At 34.7% G+C, this 14,335-nt stretch overlaps 1 protein-coding gene across 2 annotated transcripts in view; it reads left to right on the forward strand.

Moving 5' to 3' along the window:
- ANK2 (ankyrin 2) overlaps positions 1 to 14,335 on the forward strand; it is a 276,460-nt gene that overhangs the window by 25,786 nt on the left and 236,339 nt on the right. Inside the window, exon 1 of one of the 2 annotated variants that reach the window (XM_087935982.1) lies at positions 8,064 to 8,173. The exons of the other annotated variant lie outside the window; for it this stretch is intronic. The gene's annotated coding sequence lies outside the window, so the exon portion shown is untranslated. Of the gene's footprint in view, positions 1 to 8,063; positions 8,174 to 14,335 lie in introns of those variants that run through there. 2 annotated transcript variants of the gene reach the window in all.

Below are 14,335 nucleotides of genomic sequence, written 5' to 3' on the forward strand. Positions count from 1 at the left end.
ATTGCCATATTGCATCCACCTTATGCTGGTCTATTATCTTAATAAAAAATGGATTTGATAGTATAGGAAGTTAGCACCCACCCCTCTCCTAGAAAAATGAAATATCCTAGGAAATATTAAAAAGGCAGATAATTTCCCCTAAAAAGAGTAGAAACTCAGAAGCAGAAACTCACCTCAGAAGTAGAAGCTCACCCCCACCTTTGTTAATGGGTGGACCATTAAGGCCTGGGCCAGAATACTTTACATAAGAAAGATCTCCAGGTAAAGCTATAGCAATTGTTCAAAAGCCCTTTCAGTGCATCATCTTCCAGCAAGGTTCAACCAAGCCTGGAACTCAGGACAGCCTACAGAGTTGCCCCTGCATGGCCCCTTGGGAATCTGACAACCAGTCAGAATACAAGCTCCAATTCAAATCCCAACAAAGGTTATAAAACCCAGGCACTCTCAGCACCTCAGCTCTTTCTTGATCTCTTCCTTCACCTTGAAGCATGTGATCATCCTTCCTTTTCACTCTGAGGCTCCAAGCCATGTGGTCCTGCTGTCCACCATTAAACCTTCCAAACAGCCTCCATGTTTCCAGTGTCTTTTTCCCCACTTGGAACTGAACCCAGAAGGATATTTCTTCCAACAATAGCATTTAAAAGAAAAGGCGAGAAAGACATAAAGCGAAGTTGATAAGGATCTATACTGTATCTGGACTGTGCTGAAATTCCAAAATAATACAATGAGAAAAATAAAATGATTTTTTTAAAAAAATGCTAAAATAAAATTAAAATAATAACACACCATAAACTCAAATCGATAATAGTCAGAATTATGTATGCATTTGAGCAGTCTCCTGCGGAATTTAATAAACTACTTAGGTTTTTGTTATTTTTAACGTTAAATAGAACACTGGATAGTAAAAAAGAAATTTCATTTTATTGGATGTATTAAATATGCAAGCTTGTGTATATACATGTGGAAGGGATGCGTGTGGAAGATTGATCCACTGCTTATTGTTTCTTTCCTAAGAATTGTTTTGTATTAATATAAGTTTAGGTATTTGAAAAGTCATATATAATTGGAAAAAAGAATGTCCAAACATTTTAACAATTGACAATATAATGTCAATTAACTATTTGACTGGGAAGCTTTAGATATATAATACTGTATGTAAAACAAATTTTATTATATTTCACTGAAAAATTAAATGGAGCAATTTCCTTCAGAGCCAGATGCTACTGAATACTAATTGCTTGGGGAAATGAAAACAGAAGACTGATTATTTTTACGCTACCTATGTATTTTTCAATTGCAATCTTGTTTTATTGAGACCACCATGGCCACTTTTTTAAAGCAGAAAAGAAAGATGCAAATTCAATAAACACACAGTATTTTGTTTTTCTGAGAAGTATCAGGAAAATATTCTGGGCTAGATAGTATGTTGGGTCTCGCACTTTTCAAACATCTTGTAGCTGCATTTTACCTAATCCAACAGGTATTTGCTTTGTTGCTGTTCCGACTTTTAGTGTTGAACTGTTTTCTCCAATTTAGTGCCTTCCAGCTAGCCATGTTGGGAAATGGTAGCCCAACGAATAGGAAGATTACTATTTAAGGGAGGCCAGAATATGACTCCCCAGCTGACTTTAGCTGATCCTAAAACAACGCCTGACCTCTTTAGTGATGGGAAGGGAGGCTATTAAGGGCATAAGATGGATTGGGAAATAAAGAAATCCTAGAAGAAGTTATGGTAAGGCAGATTACTTTAATTTTGTTGGTTAAAAAACAACAACTCATGAATGTACCCAAGGAACCACTAGGAAGTAAGCTTGACTGGAAGGAGACCTTTTTTATTCTATTATGAAGAATTGTAAAAGATTCTATAGGTTTTGATTAAGCTAACAATTCTTATTTCTCAGCTATCAACTTATAAATATACAAAACATTAATAGATTTTATTAGTTTGCTTTCAGTAAAAATTGAATTTTGTAATAAATATTTAGCATTTATTTTTATTTTAAAGAAGTATTTATAGGTTGCTCTATAACAGGGGTGTCAAACTTGCATCATCACGTGTCATCACGTGATGCTTTTTTCTCCCTTCGCTAAACCAGGGATGGGCATGGCCAGCACATGACGCATCTGGCCTGTGGGCCACGAGTTTGACACCCCTGCTCTATAACATTAAATTTTCAGGGTGAGCTATAAAATAAAAGGAAACAAAGTAAAACCAATAACAATACAGTGATGTGATAGTACATGAATATCAGAGGTTAAAGGACAACAAAATAGAGCTAAGTTTGTTTTGAGAGGTACTACCGGTAGAAGATCTAAAAGAAAATAAAACTATTTGCATTGCACAATGAGGGTGCCACTACAGAAAAGGTCCTTTCACTTCTACTGTACTTCATCTAATAGGGATGTCCAAAAAGAGATTCCTATGATGATTCCTTTATGGACCTTGGTCAAATCATGAAAAGCTCATGAAATTCAAATGTAGCACTTTGAAGTAGTAAATTTACACAATGCCTGAATTCACAAATCATACTTAACCAATACCCAGTACACTTTTTCATGATTATATGTGAATAAAGTTCTATAAATTTCTATAAAGGCTACAGTAAAAAGCTAAGGTCTAATCTTAAATATTACTGAAATCAATTAATGAATGTTATATTTTAAAATTACATGAGGAATATTACTATAATAATAGGGCAGAATCAAAAAATGTAATACTATGATTGGCTCTGCTTTAAGACTCTGTTCTGTTTACAGTCATTTCTGTTCATTCTTTTTACTGTATTTTTTGTACTGACAGCAAGAAATTCAAAATCTATTTTTCTATATTAACCTACCCTTTATTTTACTATATTAACCTACCCTTTCTTATAAGCTGCCTTGAGTCGCCATGTGTGAATAGGTGGCAGTATAAATCTCCTAAATAAACAACATAATTTATAGTCTGTTTTAAAGAGGAGAGTCCTCTAAAAAAGACTGTGTTGTTTGTAAACTTATTAGAGAACAGACATTTATATGAAATAGCCCTTTGCTTGAAGGATTACCTATTCCATGACCAGCTTAAAGACAAAGATTTAAAAGAAAAAAATGTTACTAGGACTGTGAAATTCTGATTACCACTTTACAATTTTTCAAATGATAAATCACAATCTTCCCTGCTGTTGTAAGATGTAGCTTTTCTTTACCAATTTTATATTAATGCAAAAAAAGAAAAGAAAAAACCCTAACACAAGGTGGTTACAACTTCTGCTAGAAGAACTTTATCTTGACACCTGTTAGGTCAACATTCCAATATGAACCAGAGCTAAAAGTAGACAGAACTATCTATTATTTCTTGTTCACATAATACCTTCTCTGTCTCTTCTCTCTTTTCTTTTTTCCCCATACAGCTGGTTGTCACAGAGAGAGTACATAACTTTTACTAGAAGCCTGATTTGCTTGTCTGCACTTTTAAAATTAAGCTGGGGATCACATGAAATTAAACCAAGAGCTACCCAACTAATATTCTATTTAAAGAAGCATATGTAAATTGGTACATACAACTATAAAATATTATTTAGAAAATGCTTTCTTCTTTTGGGGACAAGTGACCAGAGTAAGCGAAGGCTTTCCCTTGTTTTAGAACTTGTTTTTATAAAGAGGAACACCAATAAACATCCATCCTTAGCCTATTATACTTTGGTAAATGGCATGGATCAATTTAGAGAGTTATATCTGAAATCTTCAGTGTATTTCTCCATAGCAGTTGTGCATAAATTGGCAGCATTCTGTACACTTCCAAACTTGTTCAGTTTGAATTTCACCATTAAAGTGAGAAATTCTTTGCTTTTCAAGTTCAGTATTGTGGGTTTTCTTTCCCTGTTTTCTTTCAGTTCTGTGAACAATCACAATCCAACATTATGTTACTGAGGAGAAAAACCTCCTAATTCTCAAGATTTATTATGTGGCTGCTTGGGCGTGTTTTGCCAAAGAAAATAAGCTTTCTTTGAGCTGTATTCAGCATACTCCTTTTCTCACCGGAACTATGCCAGAGGATGGCATTGCTGTGTGATGATTCTCCCATCTCCATTGCAACAAGTCATTAAGAACCTAGTGCAAAGGCTGCACTCTAAAACTCCATTAGCATGAGTCAGGCTAACAGGAAATGAATTTTCTTCCATATCTCTCATCAAGGACAATTCCATTAAATGCTTCAAAACCTGCAAGAAGTTGGATGGGATTTTTTGTTCTTCTTGTTATTGGTACATGAATAAAAAGCTCGTATTACAAGATGCAGTTGAATCCTTAATAAGCTTTTAAAATCTCCAAATATGAAAAATGAACATAAGTGCAAATGCTCAGACATTATCAAAACCTCAGATATTGTTACTCCCCCCCCCCCTTATATACACATACACTATCCTCAGTGAATGAACACTAATTCATGGATAGTATACCTAAAATCTGATAGGGTGTGGTCATACTTACAGCTGCATAAAAAGAAACATTTGATGACACTTAACTCTGTATAAAGGGACAGCAAATTGCTCTCTCTATTCCCCAAATATATTAATTAATCTATAATCCTGATAAATCAGTCAAAAAGTAAGTTAAAGCATCAGATTAAAAACCAGGAGACCATGAATTCTAGTCCCACCTTAGACACAAAGATACTAGGTAACCTTCAGCCAGTCATTCTTTCTCCCAATAGAAAGCGGGCAATAGCAAACTATTTCTGAAAACGGCAGAGATTAGAAAAGTAAGTTGCCAGGAATCAAGACTGACTTGAAACCCCGTCCTCCTCTCCCCCACAATAAAAGGTCCTGGTGCAAAGGAAGGCATAAAACTGTATTTCTGTTTCCTGTTGCTTCCTGGAACTGTGGAGACAAGAGTATTAGCCAGGAATTATATTTTAAATCAACTGCAACATTTTAAAATTCAAAAAAACACTGAACAGTGATTTATTTTATAAAGTATTTCTAGGTTTTCATGGCAAAGCATTCTGAAGGTAGCTTACAAAACCAAAATCACCTTATTGTAAAAGGCATCCCAATTCCAGCATTTATTGTATTGTAACCTCATCTTTTATTCAAGAACTCAAGAAAATATTTTCTTCACAACAATACACCCGTGAGGTGGGTTGGGCTAAGGGAGATTGCTCCAGAATCACCCAATGAGTTTCCAGGACTGATAGTGTATGTCTCCATGCCCCTAGTCCATCTGAATTACAAACCATACTAGTTCTCATTTAAAAGCAGTTTTCCCAAAAGTTAAAACACATCTCCCAAATTCTAAAACCAATGACATATGGATAAAAATCTGGGTAAATGGGTTTTCAAAAGATAGTACTAAAAATATCTTAAAATGCATATGGCAAGCCAGTTAGAATTCAGTGGAATTAATCCTTTTCTTCGTTTTAGGCAATTCAGAAGTTGCAAGAAAACACGAGTAAAAGTGTATTCCTGAACTTAAAATGTAGTCAATACTTTAGAAATTGATCTTTTAAATTCTCAGAAATGTACTGGTAGGAATTCAGGTTTTGTGAGTCATATGTTCTACCATTACATCCTCATGAACACTTGGTTGAATGTTTTCTATATCACTTAAGATTGGGGCTGTTCTTAAAAGAGACGCCAAGATAGAGTTCATAAGTAGTTTTTAAGGTCTACTCCATGAAGGACTGTAGCTAATGTACTCAGCGAAATGGGTCTTTCTAACTTTCTGAGCTGTGCAAATGAATAAGAGCTCTTCTAGACCAAATTAAAATGCAGTCAATATTTTAGAAATTGATATTTTAAATTCTCAGAAATGTAGATAGAAATTTAGTCTCCGTTTAACACTAGAAACATGCAAATAATATTACAAAAAACAAATTTCTGTAATTAAACTATGTAAAGCAACTTAATTGGTCATACTTAGATAATTCTTTTTAAATAAAGTGATGTTTGTTTTTCCAATGAAACTTGCATTAGGAAAAAAAAGTAGCATTAAATGTATCCGTATTTTTCAGTCTATATGATGCCATATTTCATGTAGTTTCTTGTAATAAGCACATTTTAAGCCATTGCTGTGAAGAAGCCATCTTGTTAGAGTGAGTAATACAAGAATAAGAAATGCATGCTATTGGATGGAATAATAGAGATGAAAGCTAGATTGGCAATGTGATATAGGAAACAACTACAATAAAGAGGAATGATAGAGCTGCATATAAGACAGAGGCTCATCAGGCATGTGTTGCCTTCTCCTCTGGCCTCCTGTGGAATAAGATGCCCCCCCATTTTCAATTAAATATTTGAAAGAAAAAGTAGCATCTTATATACAGAAAAATGCAGTATTTTGGTCTACTGTTGAATAGTCAGAAGCGTAAGCATATTTCTCTTCCTCTAGTAAAATTCTATTAGGGAAGAATACCAATCTGCGTTCTATATGAAAATGGTTCATAGTATAGATGCTGCCAATGAAAACAGTGTTTAGTATGTGCTCAGCCTAAATGTCTTTAAAAGAAATTACATCATGTAGGTGTTACTTTATGATTTCTGAAAAATTTGCACTGTTGATTTTATTTAACAGAAAACAAGTAACAATAAAAAGCGTTGCCATATATGCACAGATGGCAAAGGTTTATTTTTAATTTTAAACAAATTAAGCAAGCAGTTGCTTGACTCTTAATTTATAGTGTGGTTCTAAATTATGTTTAATGACAAGCTAGCATTGCTGAATTCAGTCCTTACTGTCTTTTACTAGGATACAATTGTGAACACCGAAAATGGAAGCATCACTGATTTCATTTGGAGTAACAATACCCTGAATGTTTTTTTTTTTTAAAAATAGACTTTCAACAAAGTTCTTTTCTTTGCTAGTCTACAACTTCAAACTGGAATAGTGATTTTCAAGCTTTTTGCCTTTTGGGAAATGTTTTCTACATAGGCTTAATTGCTAAGGAAGCCTCATATATACTGAAGAGCAGGGGTCTCCAACCTTGGCAACTTGAAGACTTGTGGACTTCAATTCCCAGAGTTCCTCAGCCAGCTGGCTGAGGAATTCTGGGAGTTGAAGTCCACAAGTCTTCAAGTTGCCAAGGTTGGAGACCCCTGCTGAAGAGGACCCTGTAACAAATTCTTAGGGCCTGGTATCAAACTTACACCATCACTTTGCTGTCATATGATGTTTTGTGACATTTTCTTCATTTGTGGAGCTGGGGTGGGCATGGCCTGTGTGTGAAACATCCAGTTTGACACTCCTGTTTTAGGGCATGTTAACATCAGCACACATGACTTTGGTGAGATTATTTGTGATACTCCAGAATAAAGAAAACAACCAACATGACTGAAATGTCCTGAGACATTGTTCTCACGTGGGTTCACACAAAATTTGAAGATTAAAAATTGTAAAATCGGTGTTTATATATTTTGGCACCCCTATATATTTTACAAAATTGTACTATAATCCTGACATCTTGAATATATTCTATCCTCTGGAGTAATCTGTTCTCAAAGGGCACTTTCCCGGATCTGTGGTTAAGCTATACAATATATATATCTGTGTGATGTTGCTGTGTATGGAGCTTTAATGAGTAAACTCTTCAACTGTTCAGCTTCACAAGCCATACAATTCAAATTGAGATAATCCTGGACACCGTAGCATGCTCAGATTCCAAGTCTGAATCTTACTCAGTAAACCTTTTTAAAAAGCAAGTGTTCATCCAACAGCTTTATGTGGAAACTTGCCCAGTAAAAATCCACATGTATAATATATATGGTAAGTGGAAATTTGATTAGGGGGAATGTCTACTAGGCACCAAACTGGTATCCATGAAGCACTGGAGTCCATAAATATCCCTGTTTCTATCACAGGATCCCTCCCCCCCCCAAATTGAAAACTGGAGAGAAAAGGAACAGCCTACTTGCTTTCTCATTCAGACAAGCTGCTTCCTCCCAGATGCAGTTCATCAGAGCCAGAATCAGTGACTGCCAAAAACTGGTGTGATTTGAAGGCATTCTTATATTCAAGGGAAATCATGCGGTGTTGTGTGGTCAGCAAGGACTGGCTGGAATGAAACACATGGATTACAGTAAAAAAAAAAGAGGCTGCACTACAGAAGCTTTCTGTCTTTGACATTGTTTGCAAGAAAGGCTGAAGGACTCTTTTCTGTTAAGAGGTATTGCAGTGTGGGGAAGACTAGCCAAGCTCTTCAGTGAGTAGCTGTATTTTATTTTAAGTAACCGAATGATGCATTTTATGACTAGCAACTTTGTCTCTTTTTCTTGTGTATTTCTTTGAACAGATGTACCACATAGTCTTGTAGAAAAATCAGATGTTTTGATTTCTATTATTTTTTTGAAGAAAAAGCATTTTGATTTGGGAGATAGGTATTTATGCTTGTCTTTTGCTTCTGAGGGTACACTACAGCCAGATATGAGGATAACTTCAGTTATCGAAAGCTAATTAAAAAATACATCAGGGAGAAAGAGCAGAGAAAATGGTGACTAACAGAGAAGTGTTACTTGTTTATTGATAAATAGCTTCATTGAATTCAGAGGTTAATCCAAAGTATATTCAGTAGTTCATTTCTCAGGTGGTTGCCGTACATGTATTAGCTTTATTAATATGAATTTGAAAAAATATAGTAAAGCAACAGGTTGTCCTATGACATCATTATAAACAGCTTATAAACATAGCTTACAATTTCCATCCTATTTTTGGTTGCTGTTTTAAGACAGAAGTACAGGATATGATATGAGTTTAGTGATTTGGTAATTAATTTTGATTAACTATAGTTAAAATAGGAGGGGGGGGTGATTAAATCCTAATAGTCTGTGAGAGAAAAAAGCAATTGGAATGAACAAGATAATGAAATTTGTCATTTTCAGCTGATGGATAAGAAATTGATGGGAGAAACTTGACAAGAGAATATGTTTATAAAAGGCTCTTTGTAATTTGGGAAAACCTGAAAAACAAAATCTTATGCAATACAGGGGGTTCCCTTCACATTATCTATTATTTATTGGCCCTGTGAAGATTTACATTTTATTGTCAGTGTTTTATACTGGAATAAAATGCCATTGTTGGATTAAATAACTGATAATAAGTATATCACTATTTCAAGCAGCTTTTAAATGAATAGAAATAAATCTTTAGCAGTAAATTTGAAGATATTTTATATTTCAAGACATTTTAGACTGCAAATCTTGTTTTTATGCTTGCAATTGTGGGATAGGGATCCTCTGAATACAATTTACACAAAGCTGATGTTCATAGGAAACCTATAAAACATTGGCTATATGTATGAGTAATGCATCTTTCATCTCTCGAGGGTTATTCAACACAGAGAAATTAATCATATCAACTGGCTGCAATTGTGGAATATGTTTAGAAGACTGATAGTTGTTTCCAACCAATTTCCTTTCTCTCATCCCATTATTTCTGACCTGTCTTTGGGGGTGGCTGATATAGCATGTCTACCTTTCTTTCTACTTTCCCAAATAACTTTTTGGAACAACTACATAAATATTGTTAGGGTACAGGAAGCTGTATTTTCTATTTTTATAAGACATGGATAATATTTTTTCTACATTAAATCCTTAGGATTTAACCAATAGTTCTATACTGCATACTGCCAAATGAGAATTTTGAGTCTGAGACATTATATTGGGGAGTGATCTACTGAGGTCAGTAGAACTATTCAGAGTAAATATGCATTGGGATAAGCAATACTTATTCTTCATTAGACTAGGCTATCATAATAATTCCTTCCCAAATGGAATTACCTGCCTTATTATTGTATTCTCAGAAAATCTGAGACTTCTGTCTTGTTTTTTTTTCAAGTAACTTATTTTTAAAATTAGTTTTCCCAGAAAAACCTATTGTACAAAAGATTCAACTGTATAACACACACACACAAAAATCTGATCTTTTACCTTAAAAGTAAAATACATGAGAAAAACACAGGCTGAATAAATAAAGATAGCACAAATTCAAGTTTACTTTCAAGCTATATTAAATTTTGTTATAATTTAAAACATTTATATAACTTTTCATCTTCTAACCAACCAAATAGAGCTTGAAAATAAATTTTTTGCTAAGGGTATAACTGATTGATTTCATAATCTGGATTTGGAAATTTGAACAATCTAGTTAATGTTTGCTACAAAGGTATTTTTAAAGAAATCCTGTAATTTTACATATTCTTTATAGATAACATAGTATGTTTTGGATAATTTCATTATGAGATAAATTCAGTTTATCTCTCAAAGCTTGAACAGTATTGTAGACTATATGCAACTCTGACTTTTAAGTGCACATTAAGTGACAATTGGGTAGTATGAAAATTACCACTTGCAGAAAATACTTGCTTGTAAAAATGCTATAATTATACAGCTATTCTAGGCCTAAATGTAGCTGCATTTTGAAAAAAGGCTGACAAAGAAATGGATAATGCTTGTTACTCAAAGACTCTCCTATTAAAGACATGAATGATTTTTATATTATATTCATCTCTCTCTCTCTCTTTGTGTGTGTGTAAATAATCCAAAGTAGTTCACAAGAATCATGTAATCAAACAAATTGTTAAAAAGTTACGATATTTATGTAGTTACTTGCCAAGCATATTTAAATTATAATAAAGTAACCAAAATATCTTTACAATCTCCAAGGCGTGTCACAACTTTTGAGCATCCCTAATTTTTTGAAATTAAAAGTTGAAAAATTGGACACGCCCTAAAGATGGGTCACTTATCTCTAACCCAAAAATAAAAATAAATGTATGAAAACATAAATAAAATCTTTCAGTTAATAGATCATGTACAGATTATGAACTGACATATCCAAGACAATATAACTTGGTGTAAAAACTGAAAACAGAAGAATCAGAAACTGTAAGTCCAGACACATTAAAACAAATGGGAGTAACTGCCTTTATAACAATAAAAAAAGCCAGAATATAAATTTCATTCACGTATTGGCTAGTACACAAAGTTTAGCCAGCTTTATAATAACATTATAAAGGTGGTAAACACCATTATAGAGGGAAAAAGTAACATTACTTCACATAACACTGGAAGAATAAAACATCAGGTTAATAAAATATAAGTCATACATATTCATAAAATGTGCAAGCTTAAGAGCCCATTTAGTGTTCCCCTGTCCATAGTCTTTCTACTGTTTTCATGGCAAAAAGTTGCAAATTACAGTATAAAAGATGAGAAATTGCAGTAGGCTTGACACAAAGTTAAAACTGTAGCTGGAAGTGCCAGTCTCAGGTGAACGTTCCTTCCAAGATGTCCTAGTTCCTACTAATTAAATAACAAAAGGTCATTTCCACCAAGAGATTGCCAGCTCCATCTTCAATGTTAAATAACCAGAAATCACAAGCTCAGTAGGATACCTGAGCACAGCACCCTCCCTTTTGGAAACCCAGCTAATTGCACTTTCTTGAAATTTCTAGAGCAGGAATGTCAAACTGGCGGCTCATGGGCCAGATGCATCACGTGCAGGCCACACTGACCCCTGCTCCGTGAAGGCAAAAATGTTGCGATATGTCACGTGATGCCAATGTGATGCAGCAAGTTTGACACTCGTGTCCTAGAGGATAGTATTTGTGCTGACTTTTGAGGAACAAAGGAAATGTTTTCTTAGATAAGGGGATTGCAGGGGTGAGATCAGGTGTCCATCTTCAAACAAGCTGATTGTGCTCTTAGAATAAACTTCACCTGATTCAAGTAACTACCTGTGTTCTGCATTCTTTATTCCTGGCTTGGAAATGAACCTGATTTCTTTCTACATAGAAGTCTGTTTAGTAATTGGGATTGTTATACAGTGGTATCTTGGTACTCAATTGCTTTGAAACACTTCAAATTGGATACTCAACACATTTTGATGTGAAAATTTTGTCCTAGTACTCATCATTTGTTTGGTACTCGACTCACAAGCTAGAACTTGTTGATGATGGCTGCCTTGCGACTCACTACATTAAGGGAAAAATTGGTTTGGTACTCACCATTTTTGGTACTCATTGTGCCTCCCAGAACTAATTAATGATGAATACTGAGGTACACTGTATTAACTTCAGGAAAGTTTATTTCTATTCAATTTAAAATAGCCTGGGATCAGTAACACATCTAATTGGTGTTCTATGCCTCATACCAGTCTTTAACCTGAATACCAAAAAGGCCCTGGGAGAATGATTAGAAAACTGAAGCCTAATCTTGTGTCACAATGAATTGCCATGATGGACTTGGAATTATGCAATTTAAAATATTAAAAAGTTAAAAGTTTTGTTTTTTTCTAGTGGATGAAAAGAAGGCTCAGCGTCATTGCCTAATTAAAGTGTCACTTACCTAGGCAGTGTGATTGCCTAATTAAAGCATCTGTCTTTTCCTGTAAATAGATAAAAGATTAAAAAAACATTGAGTAATGGAGGTGGAGATCTTTTGCGGGGGAGACATTCCTGAAAGGACTTTTCAATGCTGTAGATTGGCAAAACCATGCGCATCGAAGGGAAAAAATCTTCTGGAGTCCCAGCAGGAGCAAGAAATAGAATTATCTGCTAAGTGAAGTCATTGGTAGAAAGGACTCCATTTTCAGAAAACAGTCAAGATGCTGGAATCCCAGGCCCATAAAGGATCTGATTTATTTCATTCTTTCACTCATGCAGCTTCTTTAGGAGGTTTTCATTTCTGGGCTTGCGTCTATCCTGGAGAAGGGAGAAAAATGTCAAACACTTTAAGAAGCCAGTATTTAAAAATTATGATTCTTGTGCCTCCCTTTATAATTTTAGAATCAAGTTTCAAAATGACATTGCAAATACAGATAAGAACTCAAATTATGCCCCTTATGTAAATTTATAGAAAATTTTAAAATAACATTTCATCAGAAAAGGTTGCTTACATCACATGAATGATATATTAGAAGTTCTGCGGCTGCAGCTATCATTTTAGCCTGGTTAATTTTGTTTTAGCCTGGATGAGTTAGTTAAGGCACCAGGCTAGAAAGTGGCAGACCATGAATTCAAGTCCCACATTAGCCATAAAAGCCAGCTTGGGTGTCTTTGGGTCAATCACTCTCAGTCCAATCCACCTCACAGGGTGGTATTGTGAGGCAAATAGGAGGAGGTAGGAATGTTGGATATCTTTGCTGCCTTGAGTTATACCTAAAAATAATAAATGTGAGATACATAATAAGTTATTACCAATGTTTAGATTGGAGATTCTCAGTCATCCAGGTCATGTTGTATAGTGGTAGGATTCAATTTTTTTTACTACCGGTTCTGTGGGCATGACTTGGTGGGCAGGGCAGGGTAAGGATACTGTAAAATCTCCAGTCAGAGGTGGTATTTGCTGGGTCTCTGAACTACTCAAAATTTCCGCTACCGGTTCTCCAGAACTGGTCAGAACCTGCTAAATACCACCTCTGAGGTAGTCCTAAGAAGCTCCTTGGATGCGAAGTAAAACGTCTCCAAAGAAAAACCAGAAAGTCCAGTTGCCTCTTGAAAAAGCACCTTTGGGTATTACAAATGTTATTTGCTTTGATTATATGTGAAAGAATACTAGACACAGAGGTTTCTCAAGCTGTACAACTGTGTTAAACTTGACATGTTTAATATTTTCCCAGTTCTGTTCTTTTACGTCAGTAACAAAAATAAAAATTTCATTTACTTTTTGAATAAAAACAATTTCTCATGTTTGCTTTGCAAACACAAGGAACATCTCTAGTGCACATGCAATTTTGATTTCAAATATGAAATTTCAAACAGTAGTCTTCCAAGAAATATATAATAGTCTGAATCACTGGAACCTGTTGGAAATGTAAGGAAGGGGATTGTTTAGTAATTTAATGACCTTTATGAATTAGGAGAAAGAAATAAATGACAGCATATTGTTTGACATTGAATTTGAAACTGTATGGCCAAAACTGAATCTCATTTTGAAAATGTTATGTATGAGGGGTGGGGTGATATTGAAGGAACAGAAAGCACAAGCAGTTACCTCACATACACAGTTTTAAATTCATGCTAATGTATCCATCGTTGAGCCAAAACCTTTTCAGGATTATATAGCTTCTGGGCAGGCTGCCTGTCCATTTAAATGTCTCAATCACATTTAAGTTATGGATTGCCCTTTTGTAGTTATCCACAGAAGGGGACCTAATGCAAATGCTTTCACTAACATCACAAGAGTGCCCTGCAGCTATAAAGAACTACAATTCCCAGAACATTCAGCCAGCGGCTAGATAATAACAAATGGAGGACCTACTGGGTTGGAGAAAGACTAGCCATTGTATCTGGCATTTGGACTTTGGGAAAGATTGGATAGTTTGATTAAATAGTAAGGAGAAGTCTAGCTTATTATATAGATTTATT

The sequence above is a fragment of the Pseudonaja textilis genome, chromosome 6 (assembly GCF_049901715.1).
Source record: "Pseudonaja textilis isolate UNSWEBS1 chromosome 6, rPseTex1.2, whole genome shotgun sequence".
Classification (NCBI taxonomy): Eukaryota; Metazoa; Chordata; class Lepidosauria; order Squamata; family Elapidae; genus Pseudonaja; species Pseudonaja textilis.